The following is a 17,275-nucleotide window of genomic DNA, read 5'->3' as shown; positions in this document are numbered from 1 at the left end:
GAGGAGCAGAGCACTGGGACCCGTTTGACAAAAACCGGCTTCCCACGGGAAAGTCTTTCTCCACGTGCAGACATGCTCCCAGGTGCCTGGGGCAAGGGGAAGGAAATGCCATACACTGACCTGGAAGAGACAACAGGGCCCAGGCACAGTCTGAACCCTTCCCTCAACCCGGCGGTTTTGCTAGCAGGAGTTCAACCCCAACGAACACAGCCCGGAGACCCCTGGGGCAAAAACGGCTTCCGACGATCAATAGGTGCTTGCTGTGGAACACCTATCCCAAGTGGTGGAAGCCAGCTGAACAAAATGCCACACACCCAGGTGTAAGAAACAACATTGCCCAGGCTTGGTCTAAGCCCCTCACCTTGTCCCTGTGCTTTGGGGAGCCGGAGGGACAGCCGAGGCCCACGGCCCTGAGACCCCTTTGCAAAAAGCCGGCTTCCCACGGAAACAGTTTTCCTGAGGTGCAGACCCTATCCCAAGTGGTTGTGGCAAGGTAAAGCAAATGCCCTCCACTTCTCTGGAAGAAACCACAGTGCCCAGCCATGTTCTAAGCCCTCCCATCCTCCCTGGGCTTCTGGCAGCAGGAGTGAAAAGAGAGGAGCAGAGCACTGGGACCCGTTTGACAAAACCCGGCTTCCCACGGGAAAGTCTTTCTCCACGTGCAGACATACTCCCAGGTGCATGTGGCAAGGGGAAGGAAATGCCATACACTGACCTGGAAGAGACCACAGGGCCCAGGCACAGTCTGAACCCTTCCCTCAACCCGGCGGTTTTGCTAGCAGGAGTTCAACCCCAACGAACACAGCCCGGAGACCCCTGGGGCAAAAACGGCTTCCGACGAACAATAGGTGCTTGCTGTGGAACACCTATCCCAAGAGGGGATAGCCAGCTCAGCAAAATGCCACACACCCAGGTGTAAGAAACAACATTGCCCAGGCATGGTCTAAGCCCCTCACCTCGTCCTTGTGCTTTGGGGAGCCGGAGGGACAGCCGAGGCCCACGGCCCTGAGACCCCTTTGTAAAAAGCCGGCTTCCCACGGAAACAGTTTTCCTGAGGTGCACACCCTATCCCAAGTGGTTGTGGCAAGGTAAAGCAAATGCCCTCCACTTCTCTGGAAGAAACCACAGTGCCCAGCCATGTTCTAGGCCCTCCCATCCTCCCTGGGCTTCTGGCAGCAGGAGTGAAAAGAGAGGAGCAGAGCACTGGGACCCGTTTGACAAAACCAGGCTTCCCACGGGAAAGTCTTTCTCCACGTGCAGACATGCTCCCAGGTGCCTGGGGCAAGGGGAAGGAAATGCCATACACTGACCTGGAAGAGACCACAGGGCCCAGGCACAGTCTGAACCCTTCCCTCAATCCGGCGGTTTTGCTAGCAGGAGTTCAACCCCAACGAACACAGCCCAGAGACCCCTGAGGCAAAAACCGCTTCCGACGAACAATAGGTGCTTGCTGTGGAACACCTATCCCAAGTGGGGATAGCCAGCTCAACAAAATGCCACACACCCAGGTGTAAGAAACAACATTGCCCAGGCATGGTCTAAGCCCCTCACCTCGTCCCTGTGCTTTGGGGAGCCGGAGGGACAGCCGAGGCACACGGCCCTGAGACCCCTTTGCAAAAAGCCGGCTTCCCACGGAGACAGTTTTCCTGAGGTGCAGACCCTATCCCAAGTGGTTGTGGCAAGGTAAAGCAAATGCCCTCCACTTCTCTGGAAGAAACCACAGTGCCCAGCCATGTTCTAAGCCCTCCCATCCTCCCTGGGCTTCTGGCAGCAGGAGTGAAAAGAGAGGAGCAGAGCACTGGGACCCGTTTGACAAAACCCGGCTTCCCACGGGAAAGTCTTTCTCCACGTGCAGACATGCTCCCAGGTGCCTGTGGCAAGGGGAAGGAAATGCCATACACAGACCTGGAAGAGACCACAGGGCCGAGGCACAGTCTGAACCCTTCCCTCAACCCGGCGGTTTTGCTAGCAGGAGATCAACCCCAACGAACACAGCCCGGAGACCCCTGGGGCAAAAACGGCTTCCGACCATCAATAGGTGCTTGCTGTGGAACACCTATCCCAAGTGGTGGAAGCCAGCTGAACAAAATGCCACACACCCAGGTGTAAGAAACAACATTGCCCAGGCTTGGTCTAAGCCCCTCACCTTGTCCCTGTGCTTTGGGGAGCCGGAGGGACAGCCGAGGCCCACGGCCCTGAGACCCCTTTGCAAAAAGCCGGCTTCCCACGGAAACAGTTTTCCTGAGGTGCAGACCCTATCCCAAGTGGTTGTGGCAAGGTAAAGCAAATGCCCTCCACTTCTCTGGAAGAAACCACAGTGCCCAGCCATGTTCTAAGCCCTCCCATTCTCCCTGGGCTTCTGGCAGCAGGAGTGAAAAGAGAGGAGCAGAGCACTGGGACCCGTTTGACAAAAACCGGCTCCCCACGGGAAAGTCTTTCTCCACGTGCAGACATGCTCCCAGGTGCCTGGGGCAAGGGGAAGGAAATGCCATACACTGACCTGGAAGAGACCACAGGGCCCAGGCACAGTCTGAACACTTCCCTCAACCCGGCGGTTTTGCTAGCAGGAGTTCAACCCCAACGAACACAGCCCGGAGACCCCTGGGGCAAAAACCGCTTCCGACGAACAATAGGTGCTTGCTGTGGAAAACCTATCCCAAGTGGGGATAGCCAGCTCAGCAAAATGCCACACACCCAGGTGTAAGAAACAACATTGCCCAGGCATGGTCTAAGCCCCTCACCTCGTCCCTGTGCTTTGGGGAGCCGGAGGGACAGCCGAGGCACACGGCCCTGAGACCCCTTTGCAAAAAGCCGGCTTCCCACGGAGACAGTTTTCCTGAGGTGCAGACCCTATCCCAAGTGGTTGTGGCAAGGTAAAGCAAATGCCCTCCACTTCTCTGGAAGAAACCACAGTGCCCAGCCATGTTCTAGGCCCTCCCATCCTCCCTGGGCTTCTGGCAGCAGGAGTGAAAAGAGAGGAGCAGAGCACTGGGACCCGTTTGACAAAAACCGGCTTCCCACGGGAAAGTCTTTCTCCACGTGCAGACATGCTCCCAGGTGCCTGGGGCAAGGGGAAGGAAATGCCATACACTGACCTGGAAGAGACAACAGGGCCCAGGCACAGTCTGAACCCTTCCCTCAACCCGGCGGTTTTGCTAGCAGGAGTTCAACCCCAACGAACACAGCCCGGAGACCCCTGGGGCAAAAACGGCTTCCGACGATCAATAGGTGCTTGCTGTGGAACACCTATCCCAAGTGGTGGAAGCCAGCTGAACAAAATGCCACACACCCAGGTGTAAGAAACAACATTGCCCAGGCTTGGTCTAAGCCCCTCACCTTGTCCCTGTGCTTTGGGGAGCCGGAGGGACAGCCGAGGCCCACGGCCCTGAGACCCCTTTGCAAAAAGCCGGCTTCCCACGGAAACAGTTTTCCTGAGGTGCAGACCCTATCCCAAGTGGTTGTGGCAACGTAAAGCAAATGCCCTCCACTTCTCTGGAAGAAACCACAGTGCCCAGCCATGTTCTAAGCCCTCCCATCCTCCCTGGGCTTCTGGCAGCAGGAGTGAAAAGAGAGGAGCAGAGCACTGGGTCCCGTTTGACAAAACCCGGCTTCCCATGGGAAAGTCTTTCTCCACGTGCAGACATGCTCCCAGGTGCCTGGGGCAAGGGGAAGGAAATGCCATACACTGACCTGGAAGAGACCACAGGGCCCAGGCACAGTCTGAACCCTTCCCTCAACCCGGCGGTTTTGCTAGCAGGAGTTCAACCCTAACGAACACAGCCCGGAGACCCCTGGGGCAAAAACGGCTTCCGACGAACAATAGGTGCTTGCTGTGGAACACCTATCCCAAGTGGTGGAAGCCAGCTCAACAAAATGCCACACACCCAGGTGTAAGAAACAACATTGCCCAGGCATGGTCCAAGCCCCTCACCTCGTCCCTGTGCTTTGGGGAGCCGGAGGGACAGCCGAGGCACACGGCCCTGAGACCACTTTGCAAAAAGCCGGCTTCCCACGGAAACAGTTTTCCTGAGGTGCAGACCCTATCCCAAGTGGTTGTGGCAAGGTAAAGCAAATGCCCTCCACTTCTCTGGAAGAAACCACAGTGCCCAGCCATGTTCTAGGCCCTCCCATCCTCCCTGGGCTTCTGGCAGCAGGAGTGAAAAGAGAGGAGCAGAGCACTGGGACCCGTTTGACAAAATCCGGCTTCCCACGGGAAAGTCTTTCTCCACGTGCAGACATACTCCCAGGTGCATGTGGCAAGGGGAAGGAAATGCCATACACTGACCTGGAAGAGACCACAGGGCCGAGGCACAGTCTGAACACTTCCCAAAACCCGGCGGTTTTGCTAGCAGGAGTTCAACCCCAACGAACACAGCCCGGAGACCCCTGGGGCAAAAACGGCTTCCGACGATCAATAGGTGCTTGCTGTGGAACACCTATCCCAAGTGGTAGAAGCCAGCTGAACAAAATGCCACACACCCAGGTGTAAGAAACAACATTGCCCAGGCTTGGTCTAAGCCCCTCACCTTGTCCCTGTGCTTTGGGGAGCCGGAGGGACAGCCGAGGCCCACGGCCCTGAGACCCCTTTGCAAAAAGCCGGCTTCCCACGGAAACAGTTTTCCTGAGGTGCAGACCCTATCCCAAGTGGTTGTGGCAAGGTAAAGCCAATGCCCTCCACTTCTCTGGAAGAAACCACAGTGCCCAGCCATGTTCTAGGCCCTCCCATCCTCCCTGGGCTTCTGGCAGCAGGAGTGAAAAGAGAGGAGCAGAGCACTGGGACCCGTTTGACAAAACCCGGCTTCCCACGGGAAAGTCTTTCTCCACGTGCAGACATACTCCCAGGTGCATGTGGCAAGGGGAAGGAAATGCCATACACTGACCTGGAAGAGACCACAGGGCCCAGGCACAGTCTGAACCCTTCCCTCAACCCGGCGGTTTTGCTAGCAGGAGTTCAACCCCAACGAACACAGCCCGGAGACCCCTGGGGCAAAAACGGCTTCCGACGAACAATAGGTGCTTGCTGTGGAACACCTATCCCAAGTGGTGGAAGCCAGCTCAACAAAATGCCACACACCCAGGTGTAAGAAACAACATTGCCCAGGCATGGTCTAAGCCCCTCACCTCGTCCCTGTGCTTTGGGGAGCCGGAGGGACAGCCGAGGCACACGGCCCTGAGACCCCTTTGCAAAAAGCCGGCTTCCCACGGAAACAGTTTTCCTGAGGTGCAGACCATATCCCAAGTGGTTGTGGCAAGGTAAAGCAAATGCCCTCCACTTCTCTGGAAGAAACCGCAGTGCCCAGCCATGTTCTAAGCCCTCCCATCCTCCCTGGGCTTCTGGCAGCAGGAGTGAAAAGAGAGGAGCAGAGCACTGGGACCTGTTTGACAAAAACCGGCTCCCCACGGGAAAGTCTTTTTCCACGTGCAGACATGCTCCCAGGTGCCTGGGGCAAGGGGAAGGAAATGCCATACACTGACCTGGAAGAGACCACAGGGCCCAGGCACAGTCTGAACCCTTCCCTCAATCCGGCGGTTTTGCTAGCAGGAGTTCAACCCCAACGAACACAGCCCAGAGACCCCTGAGGCAAAAACGGCTTCCGAGGAACAATAGGTGCTTGCTGTGGAACACCTATCCCAAGTGGGGATAGCCAGCTCAACAAAATGCCACACACCCAGGTGTAAGAAACAACATTGCCCAGGCATGGTCCAAGCCCCTCACCTCGTCCCTGTGCTTTGGGGAGCCGGAGGGACAGCCGAGGCACACGGCCCTGAGACCCCTTTGCAAAAAGCCGGCTTCCCACGGAAACAGTTTTCCTGAGGTGCAGACCCTATCCCAAGTGGTTGTGGCAAGGTAAAGCAAATGCCCTCCACTTCTCTGGAAGAAACCACAGTGCCCAGCCATGTTCTAAGCCCTCCCATCCTCCCTGGGCTTCTGGCAGCAGGAGTGAAAAGAGAGGAGCAGAGCACTGGGACCCGTTTGACAAAACCCGGCTTCCCACGGGAAAGTCTTTCTCCACGTGCAGACATGCACCCAGGTGCCTGTGGCAAGGGGAAGGAAATGCCATACACTGACCTGGAAGAGACCACAGGGCCCAGGCACAGTCTGAACCCTTCCCTCAACCCGGCGGTTTTGCTAGCAGGAGTTCAACCCCAACGAACACAGCCCGGAGACCCCTGGGGCAAAAACGGCTTCCGACGAACAATAGGTGCTTGCTGTGGAACACCTATCCCAAGTGGTGGAAGCCAGCTCAACAAAATGCCACACACCCAGGTGTAAGAAACAACATTGCCCAGGCATGGTCTAAGCCCCTCACCTCGTCCCTGTGCTTTGGGGAGCCGGAGGGACAGCCGAGGCACACGGCCCTGAGACCCCTTTGCAAAAAGCCGGCTTCCCACGGAAACAGTTTTCCTGAGGTGCAGACCATATCCCAAGTGGTTGTGGCAAGGTAAAGCAAATGCCCTCCACTTCTCTGGAAGAAACCACAGTGCCCAGCCATGTTCTAGGCCCTCCCATCCTCCCTGGGCTTCTGGCAGCAGGAGTGAAAAGAGAGGAGCAGAGCACTGGGACCCGTTTGACAAAACCCGTGTTTCCACGGGAAAGTCTTTCTCCACGTGCAGACATGCTCCCAGGTGCCTGGGGCAAGGGGAAGGAAATGCCATACACTGACCTGGAAGAGACCACAGGGCCCAGGCACAGTCTGAACCCTTCCCTCAACCTGGCGGTTTTGCTAGCAGGAGTTCAACCCCAACGAACACAGCCCGGAGACCCCTGGGGCAAAAACGGCTTCCGACGATCAATAGGTGCTTGCTGTGGAACACCTATCCCAAGTGGGGGTAGCCAGCTCAACAAAATGCCACACACCCAGGTGTAAGAAACAACATTGCCCAGGCATGGTTTAAGCCCCTCACCTCGTCCCTGTGCTTTGGGGAGCCGGAGGGACAGCCGAGGCACACGGCCCTGAGACCCCTTTGCAAAAAGCCGGCTTCCCACGGAAACAGTTTTCCTGAGGTGCACACCCTATCCCAAGTGGTTGTGGCAAGGTAAAGCAAATGCCCTCCACTTCTCTGGAAGAAACCACAGTGCCCAGCCTTGTTTTAAGCCCTCCCATCCTCCCTGGGCTTCTGTCAGCAGGAGTGAAAAGAGAGGAGCAGAGCACTGGGACCCGTTTGACAAAACCAGGCTTCCCACGGGAAAGTCTTTCTCCACGCGCAGACATGCTCCCAGGTGCCTGGGGCAAGGGGAAGGAAATGCCATACACTCACCTGGAAGAGACCACAGGGCCCAGGCACAGTCTGAACCCTTCCCTCAATCCGGCGGTTTTGCTAGCAGGAGTTCAACCCCAACGAACACAGCCCAGAGACCCCTGAGGCAAAAACCGCTTCCGACGAACAATAGGTGCTTGCTGTGGAACACCTATCCCAAGTGGGGATAGCCAGCTCAACAAAATGCCACACACCCAGGTGTAAGAAACAACATTGCCCAGGCATGGTCTAAGCCCCTCACCTCGTCCCTGTGCTTTGGGGAGCCGGAGGGACAGCCGAGGCACACGGCCCTGAGACCCCTTTGCAAAAAGCCGGCTTCCCACGGAGACAGTTTTCCTGAGGTGCAGACCCTATCCCAAGTGGTTGTGGCAAGGTAAAGCAAATGCCCTCCACTTCTCTGGAAGAAACCACAGTGCCCAGCCATGTTCTAAGCCCTCCCATCCGCCCTGGGCTTCTGGCAGCAGGAGTGAAAAGAGAGGAGCAGAGCACTGGGACCCGTTTGACAAAACCCGGCTTCCCACGGGAAAGTCTTTCTCCACGTGCAGACATGCTCCCAGGTGCCTGTGGCAAGGGGAAGGAAATGCCATACACTGACCTGGAAGAGACCACAGGGCCCAGGCACAGTCTGAACCCTTCCCTCAACCCGGCGGTTTTGCTAGCAGGAGTTCAACCCCAACGAACACAGCCCGGAGACCCCTGGGGCAAAAACGGCTTCCGACGATCAATAGGTCCTTGCCTTGGAACACCTATCCCAAGTGGGGGAAGCCAGCTCAACAAAATGCCACACACCCAGGTGTAAGAAAAAACATTGCCCAGGCATGGTCTAAGCCCCTCACCTCGTCCCTGTGCTTCGGGGAGCCGGAGGGACAGCCGAGGCATACGGCCCTGAGACCCCTTTGCAAAAAGCCGGCTTCCCACGGAGACAGTATTCCTGAGGTGCAGACCCTATCCCAAGTGGTTGTGGCAAGGTAAAGCAAATGCCCTCCACTTCTCTGGAAGAAACCACAGTGCCCAGCCATGTTCTAGGCCCTCCCATCCTCCCTGGGCTTCTGGCAGCAGGAGTGAAAAGAGAGGAGCAGAGCACTGGGACCCGTTTGACAAAACCCGGCTTCCCACGGGAAAGTCTTTCTCCACGTGCAGACATACTCCCAGGTGCATGTGGCAAGGGGAAGGAAATGCCATACACTGACCTGGAAGAGACCACAGGGCCCAGGCACAGTCTGAACCCTTCCCTCAACCCGGCGGTTTTGCTAGCAGGAGTTCAACCCCAACGAACACAGCCCGGAGACCCCTGGGGCAAAAACGGCTTCCGACGATCAATAGGTGCTTGCTGTGGAACACCTATCCCAAGTGGTGGAAGCCAGCTGAACAAAATGCCACACACCCAGGTGTAAGAAACAACATTGCCCAGGCTTGGTCTAAGCCCCTCACCTCGTCCCTGTGTTTTGGGGAGCCGGAGGGACAGCCGAGGCCCATGGCCCTGAGACCCCTTTGTAAAAAGCCGGCTTCCCACGGAAACAGTTTTCCTGAGGTGCACACCCTATCCCAAGTGGTTGTGGCAAGGTAAAGCAAATGCCTTCCACTTCTCTGGAAGAAACCACAGTGCCCAGCCATGTTCTAAGCCCTCCCATCCTCCCTGGGCTTCTGGCAGCAGGAGTGAAAAGAGAGGAGCAGAGCACTGGGACCCGTTTGACAAAACCAGGCTTCCCACGGGAAAGTCTTTCTCCACGTGCAGACATGCTCACAGGTGCCTGGGGCAAGGGGAAGGAAATGCCATACACTGACCTGGAAGAGACCACAGGGCCCAGGCACAGTCTGAACCCTTCCCTCAATCCGGCGGTTTTGCTAGCAGGAGTTCAACCCCAACGAACACAGCCCAGAGACCCCTGAGGCAAAAACCGCTTCCGACGAACAATAGGTGCTTGCTGTGGAACACCTATCCCAAGTGGGGATAGCCAGCTCAACAAAATGCCACACACCCAGGTGTAAGAAACAACATTGCCCAGGCATGGTCTAAGCCCCTCACCTCGTCCCTGTGCTTTGGGGAGCCGGAGGGACAGCCGAGGCACACGGCCCTGAGACCCCTTTGCAAAAAGCCGGCTTCCCACGGAGACAGTTTTCCTGAGGTGCAGACCCTATCCCAAGTGGTTGTGGCAAGGTAAAGCAAATGCCCTCCACTTCTCTGGAAGAAACCACAGTGCCCAGCCATGTTCTAAGCCCTCCCATCCGCCCTGGGCTTCTGGCAGCAGGAGTGAAAAGAGAGGAGCAGAGCACTGGGACCCGTTTGACAAAACCCGGCTTCCCACGGGAAAGTCTTTCTCCACGTGCAGACATGCTCCCAGGTGCCTGTGGCAAGGGGAAGGAAATGCCATACACTGACCTGGAAGAGACCACAGGGCCCAGGCACAGTCTGAACACTTCCCTCAACCCGGCGGTTTTGCTAGCAGGAGATCAACCCCAACGAACACAGCCCGGAGACCCCTGGGGCAAAAACGGCTTCCGACGATCAATAGGTGCTTGCTGTGGAACACCTATCCCAAGTGGTGGAAGCCAGCTGAACAAAATGCCACACACCCAGGTGTAAGAAACAACATTGCCCAGGCTTGGTCTAAGTCCCTCACCTTGTCCCTGTGCTTTGGGGAGCCGGAGGGACAGCCGAGGCCCACGGCCCTGAGACCCCTTTGCAAAAAGCCGGCTTCCCACGGAAACAGTTTTCCTGAGGTGCAGACCCTATCCCAAGTGGTTGTGGCAAGGTAAAGCAAATGCCCTCCACTTCTCTGGAAGAAACCACAGTGCCCAGCCATGTTCTAAGCCCTCCCATTCTCCCTGGGCTTCTGGCAGCAGGAGTGAAAAGAGAGGAGCAGAGCACTGGGACCCGTTTGACAAAAACCGGCTCCCCACGGGAAAGTCTTTCTCCACGTGCAGACATGCTCCCAGGTGCCTGGGGCAAGGGGAAGGAAATGCCATACACTGACCTGGAAGAGACCACAGGGCCCAGGCACAGTCTGAACCCTTCCCTCAACCCGGCGGTTTTGCTAGCAGGAGTTCAACCCCAACGAACACAGCCCGGAGACCCCTGGGGCAAAAACGGCTTCCGACGAACAATAGGTGCTTGCTGTGGAAAACCTATCCCAAGTGGGGATAGCCAGCTCAGCAAAATGCCACACACCCAGGTGTAAGAAACAACATTGCCCAGGCATGGTCTAAGCCCCTCACCTCGTCCCTGTGCTTTGGGGAGCCGGAGGGACAGCCGAGGCACACGGCCCTGAGACCCCTTTGCAAAAAGCCGGCTTCCCACGGAGACAGTTTTCCTGAGGTGCAGACCCTATCCCAAGTGGTTGTGGCAAGGTAAAGCAAATGCCCTCCACTTCTCTGGAAGAAACCACAGTGCCCAGCCATGTTCTAGGCCCTCCCATCCTCCCTGGGCTTCTGGCAGCAGGAGTGAAAAGAGAGGAGCAGAGCACTGGGACCCGTTTGACAAAACCCGGCTTCCCACGGGAAAGTCTTTCTCCACGTGCAGACATACTCCCAGGTGCATGTGGCAAGGGGAAGGAAATGCCATACACTGACCTGGAAGAGACCACAGGGCCCAGGCACAGTCTGAACCCTTCCCTCAACCCGGCGGTTTTGCTAGCAGGAGTTCAACCCCAACGAACACAGCCCGGAGACCCCTGGGGCAAAAACGGCTTCCGACGAACAATAGGTGCTTGCTGTGGAACACCTATCCCAAGTGGTGGAAGCCAGCTCAACAAAATGCCACACACCCAGGTGTAAGAAACAACATTGCCCAGGCATGGTCTAAGCCCCTCACCTCGTCCCTGTGCTTTGGGGAGCCGGAGGGACAGCCGAGGCACACGGCCCTGAGACCCCTTTGCAAAAAGCCGGCTTCCCACGGAAACAGTTTTCCTGAGGTGCAGACCATATCCCAAGTGGTTGTGGCAAGGTAAAGCAAATGCCCTCCACTTCTCTGGAAGAAACCGCAGTGCCCAGCCATGTTCTAAGCCCTCCCATCCTCCCTGGGCTTCTGGCAGCAGGAGTGAAAAGAGAGGAGCAGAGCACTGGGACCTGTTTGACAAAAACCGGCTCCCCACGGGAAAGTCTTTTTCCACGTGCAGACATGCTCCCAGGTGCCTGGGGCAAGGGGAAGGAAATGCCATACACTGAGCTGGAAGAGACCACAGGGCCCAGGCACAGTCTGAACCCTTCCCTCAACCCGGCGGTTTTGCTAGCAGGAGTTCAACCCCAAGGAACACAGCCCGGAGACCCCTGGGGCAAAAACGGCTTCCGACGATCAATAGGTGCTTGCTGTGGAACACCTATCCCAAGTGGGGGTAGCCAGCTCAACAAAATGCCACACACCCAGGTGTAAGAAACAACATTGCCCAGGCATGGTCTAAGCCCCTCACCTCGTCCCTGTGCTTTGGGGAGCCGGAGGGACAGCCGAGGCCCACGGCCCTGAGACCCCTTTGCAAAAAGCCGGCTTCCCACGGAGACAGTTTTCCTGAGGTGCAGACCCTATCCCAAGTGGTTGTGGCAAGGAAAAGCAAATGCCCTCCACTTCTCTGGAAGAAACCACAATGCCCAGCCATGTTCTAAGCCCTCCCATCCTCCCTGGGCTTCTGGCAGCAGGAGTGAAAAGAGAGGAGCAGAGCACTGGGACCCGTTTGACAAAACCCGGCTTTCCACGGGAAAGTCTTTCTCCACGTGCAGACATGCTCCCAGGTGCCTGGGGCAAGGGGAAGGAAATGCCATACACTGACCTGGAAGAGACCACAGGGCCCAGGCACAGTGTGAACCCTTCCCTCAACCCGGCGGTTTTGCTAGCAGGAGTTCAACCCCAACGAACATAGCCCGGAGACCCCTGGGGCAAAAACAGCTTCTGACGAACAATAGGTGCTTGCTGTTGAACTCCTATCCCAAGTGGGGGTAGCCAGCTCAACAAAATGCCACACACCCAGGTGTAAGAAACAACATTGCCCAGGCATGGTCTAAGCCCCTCACCTCGTCCCTGTGCTTTGGGGAGCCGGAGGGACAGCCGAGGCCCAAGGCCCTGAGACCCCTTGGCAAAAAGCCGGCTTCCCACGGAGACAGTTTTCCTGAGGTGCACACCCTATCCCAAGTGGTTGTGGCAAGGTAAAGCAAATGCCCTCCACTTCTCTGGAAGAAACCACAGTGCCCAGCCATGTTCTAAGCCCTCCCATCCTCCCTGGGCTTCTGACAGCAGGAGTGAAAAGAGAGGAGCAGAGCACTGGGACCCGTTTGACAAAACCCGGCTTCCCACGGGAAAGTCTTTCTCCACGTGCAGACATGCTCCCAGGTGCCTGGGGCAAGGGGAAGGAAATGCCATACACTGACCTGGAAGAGACCACAGGGCCCAAGCACAGTCTGAACACTTCCCTCAACCCGGCGGTTTTGCTAGCAGGAGTTCAACCCCAACGAACACAGCCCGGAGACCCCTGGGGCAAAAACGGCTTCAGACGTACAGTAGGTGCTTGCTGTGGAACACCTATCCCAAGTGGGGGTAGCCAGCTCAACAAAATGCCACACACCCAGGTGTAAGAAACAACATTGCCCAGGCATGGTCTAAGTCCCTCACCCCGTCCCTGTGCTTTGGGGAGCCGGAGGGACACCAGAGGCCCACGGCCCTGAGACCCCTTTGCAAAAAGCCGGCTTCCCACGGAGAGAGTTTTCCTGAGGTGCAGACCCTATCCCAAGTTGTTGTGGCAAGGTAAAGCAAATGCCCTCCACTTCTCTGGAAGAAACCACAGTGCCCAGCCATGTTCTAAGCCCTCCCATCCTCCCTGGGCTTCTGGCAGCAGGAGTGAAAAGAGAGGAGCAGAGCACTGGGACCCGTTTGACAAAAACCGGCTTCCCACGGGAAAGTCTTTCTCCACGTGCAGACATGCTCCCAGGTGCCTGTGGCAAGGGGAAGGAAATGCCATACACTGACCTGGAAGAGACCACAGGGCCCAAGCACAGTCTGAACCCTTCCCTCAACCCGGCGGTTTGCTAGCAGGAGTTCAACCCCAACGAACACAGCCCGGAGACCCCTGAGGCAAAAACGGCTTCCGACGAACAATAGGCGCTGGCTGTGGAAAACCAATCCCAACTGGGGGTAGCCAGCTCAACAAATGCCAAACACCCAGGTGTAAGAAACAACATTGCCCAGGCATGGTCTAAGCCCCTCACCTCGTCCTTGTGCTTTGGGGAGCCGGAGCGACACCAGAGGCCCACGGCCCTGAGACCCCATTGCAAAAAGCCGGCTTCCCACGGAGACAGTTTTCCTGAGGTGCAGACCCTATCCCAAGTGGTTGTGGCAAGGTAAAGCAAATGCCCTCCACTTCTCTGGAAGAAACCACAGTGCCCAGACATGTTCTAAGCCCTCCCATCCTCCCTGGCTTCTGGCAGCAGGAGTGAAAAGAGAGGAGCAGAGCACTGGGACCCGTTTGACAAAAACCGGCTTCCCACGGGAAAGTCTTTCTCTTCGTGCAGACATGCTCCCAGGTGCCTGAGGCAAGGGGAAGGAAATGCCATACACTGAGCTGGAAGAGACCACAGGGCCCAGGCACAGTCTGAACCCTTCCCTCAACCCGGCGGTTTTGCTAGCAGGAGTTCAACCCCAAGGAACACAGCCCGGAGACCCCTGGGGCAAAAACGGCTTCCGACGATCAATAGGTGCTTGCTGTGGAACACCTATCCCAAGTGGGGGTAGCCAGCTCAACAAAATGCCACACACCCAGGTGTAAGAAACAACATTGCCCAGGCATGGTCTAAGCCCCTCACCTCGTCCCTGTGCTTTGGGGAGCCGGAGGGACAGCCGAGGCCCACGGCCCTGAGACCCCTTTGCAAAAAGCCGGCTTCCCACGGAGACAGTTTTCCTGAGGTGCAGACCCTATCCCAAGTGGTTGTGGCAAGGAAAAGCAAATGCCCTCCACTTCTCTGGAAGAAACCACAATGCCCAGCCATGTTCTAAGCCCTCCCATCCTCCCTGGGCTTCTGGCAGCAGGAGTGAAAAGAGAGGAGCAGAGCACTGGGACCCGTTTGACAAAACCCGGCTTTCCACGGGAAAGTCTTTCTCCACGTGCAGACATGCTCCCAGGTGCCTGGGGCAAGGGGAAGGAAATGCCATACACTGACCTGGAAGAGACCACAGGGCCCAGGCACAGTCTGAACCCTTCCCTCAACCCGGCGGTTTTGCTAGCAGGAGTTCAACCCCAACGAACATAGCCCGGAGACCCCTGGGGCAAAAACAGCTTCTGACGAACAATAGGTGCTTGCTGTTGAACTCCTATCCCAAGTGGGGGTAGCCAGCTCAACAAAATGCCACACACCCAGGTGTAAGAAACAACATTGCCCAGGCATGGTCTAAGCCCCTCACCTCGTCCCTGTGCTTTGGGGAGCCGGAGGGACAGCCGAGGCCCACGGCCCTGAGACCCCTTGGCAAAAAGCCGGCTTCCCACGGAGACAGTTTTCCTGAGGTGCACACCCTATCCCAAGTGGTTGTGGCAAGGTAAAGCAAATGCCCTCCACTTCTCTGGAAGAAACCACAGTGCCCAGCCATGTTCTAAGCCCTCCCATCCTCCCTGGGCTTCTGACAGCAGGAGTGAAAAGAGAGGAGCAGAGCACTGGGACCCGTTTGAGAAAACCCGGCTTCCCACGGGAAAGTCTTTCTCCACGTGCAGACATGCTCCCAGGTGCCTGGGGCAAGGGGAAGGAAATGCCATACACTGACCTGGAAGAGACCACAGGGCCCAAGCACAGTCTGAACACTTCCCTCAACCCGGCGGTTTTGCTAGCAGGAGTTCAACCCCAACGAACACAGCCCGGAGACCCCTGGGGCAAAAACGGCTTCAGACGTACAGTAGGTGCTTGCTGTGGAACACCTATCCCAAGTGGGGGTAGCCAGCTCAACAAAATGCCACACACCCAGGTGTAAGAAACAACATTGCCCAGGCATGGTCTAAGTCCCTCACCCCGTCCCTGTGCTTCGGGGAGCCGGAGGGACACCAGAGGCCCACGGCCCTGAGACCCCTTTGCAAAAAGCCGGCTTCCCACGGAGAGAGTTTTCCTGAGGTGCAGACCCTATCCCAAGTTGTTGTGGCAAGGTAAAGCAAATGCCCTCCACTTCTCTGGAAGAAACCACAGTGCCCAGCCATGTTCTAAGCCCTCCCATCCTCCCTGGGCTTCTGGCAGCAGGAGTGAAAAGAGAGGAGCAGAGCACTGGGACCCGTTTGACAAAAACCGGCTTCCCACGGGAAAGTCTTTCTCCACGTGCAGACATGCTCCCAGGTGCCTGTGGCAAGGGGAAGGAAATGCCATACACTGACCTGGAAGAGACCACAGGGCCCAAGCACAGTCTGAACCCTTCCCTCAACCCGGCGGTTTGCTAGCAGGAGTTCAACCCCAACGAACACAGCCCGGAGACCCCTGAGGCAAAAACGGCTTCCGACGAACAATAGGCGCTGGCTGTGGAAAACCAATCCCAACTGGGGGTAGCCAGCTCAACAAATGCCAAACACCCAGGTGTAAGAAACAACATTGCCCAGGCATGGTCTAAGCCCCTCACCTCGTCCTTGTGCTTTGGGGAGCCGGAGCGACACCAGAGGCCCACGGCCCTGAGACCCCATTGCAAAAAGCCGGCTTCCCACGGAGACAGTTTTCCTGAGGTGCAGACCCTATCCCAAGTGGTTGTGGCAAGGTAAAGCAAATGCCCTCCACTTCTCTGGAAGAAACCACAGTGCCCAGACATGTTCTAAGCCCTCCCATCCTCCCTGGCTTCTGGCAGCAGGAGTGAAAAGAGAGGAGCAGAGCACTGGGACCCGTTTGACAAAAACCGGCTTCCCACGGGAAAGTCTTTCTCTTCGTGCAGACATGCTCCCAGGTGCCTGAGGCAAGGGGAAGGAAATGCCATACACTGAGCTGGAAGAGACCACAGGGCCCAGGCACAGTCTGAACCCTTCCCTCAACCCGGCGGTTTTGCTAGCAGGAGTTCAACCCCAAGGAACACAGCCCGGAGACCCCTGGGGCAAAAACGGCTTCCGACGATCAATAGGTGCTTGCTGTGGAACACCTATCCCAAGTGGGGGTAGCCAGCTCAACAAAATGCCACACACCCAGGTGTAAGAAACAACATTGCCCAGGCATGGTCTAAGCCCCTCACCTCGTCCCTGTGCTTTGGGGAGCCGGAGGGACAGCCGAGGCCCACGGCCCTGAGACCCCTTTGCAAAAAGCCGGCTTCCCACGGAGACAGTTTTCCTGAGGTGCAGACCCTATCCCAAGTGGTTGTGGCAAGGAAAAGCAAATGCCCTCCACTTCTCTGGAAGAAACCACAATGCCCAGCCATGTTCTAAGCCCTCCCATCCTCCCTGGGCTTCTGGCAGCAGGAGTGAAAAGAGAGGAGCAGAGCACTGGGACCCGTTTGACAAAACCCGGCTTTCCACGGGAAAGTCTTTCTCCACGTGCAGACATGCTCCCAGGTGCCTGGGGCAAGGGGAAGGAAATGCCATACACTGACCTGGAAGAGACCACAGGGCCCAGGCACAGTCTGAACCCTTCCCTCAACCCGGCGGTTTTGCTAGCAGGAGTTCAACCCCAACGAACATAGCCCGGAGACCACTGGGGCAAAAACAGCTTCTGACGAACAATAGGTGCTTGCTGTTGAACTCCTATCCCAAGTGGGGGTAGCCAGCTCAACAAAATGCCACACACCCAGGTGTAAGAAACAACATTGCCCAGGCATGGTCTAAGCCCCTCACCTCGTCCCTGTGCTTTGGGGAGCCGGAGGGACAGCCGAGGCCCACGGCCCTGAGACCCCTTGGCAAAAAGCCGGCTTCCCACGGAGACAGTTTTCCTGAGGTGCACACCCTATCCCAAGTGGTTGTGGCAAGGTAAAGCAAATGCCCTCCACTTCTCTGGAAGAAACCACAGTGCCCAGCCATGTTCTAAGCCCTCCCATCCTCCCTGGGCTTCTGACAGCAGGAGTGAAAAGAGAGGAGCAGAGCACTGGGACCCGTTT

Source organism: Ursus arctos, unplaced genomic scaffold, assembly GCF_023065955.2.
Source record: "Ursus arctos isolate Adak ecotype North America unplaced genomic scaffold, UrsArc2.0 scaffold_29, whole genome shotgun sequence".
NCBI lineage: Eukaryota > Metazoa > Chordata > Mammalia > Carnivora > Ursidae > Ursus > Ursus arctos.
Note: the sequence above shows the minus strand (reverse complement) of the source record.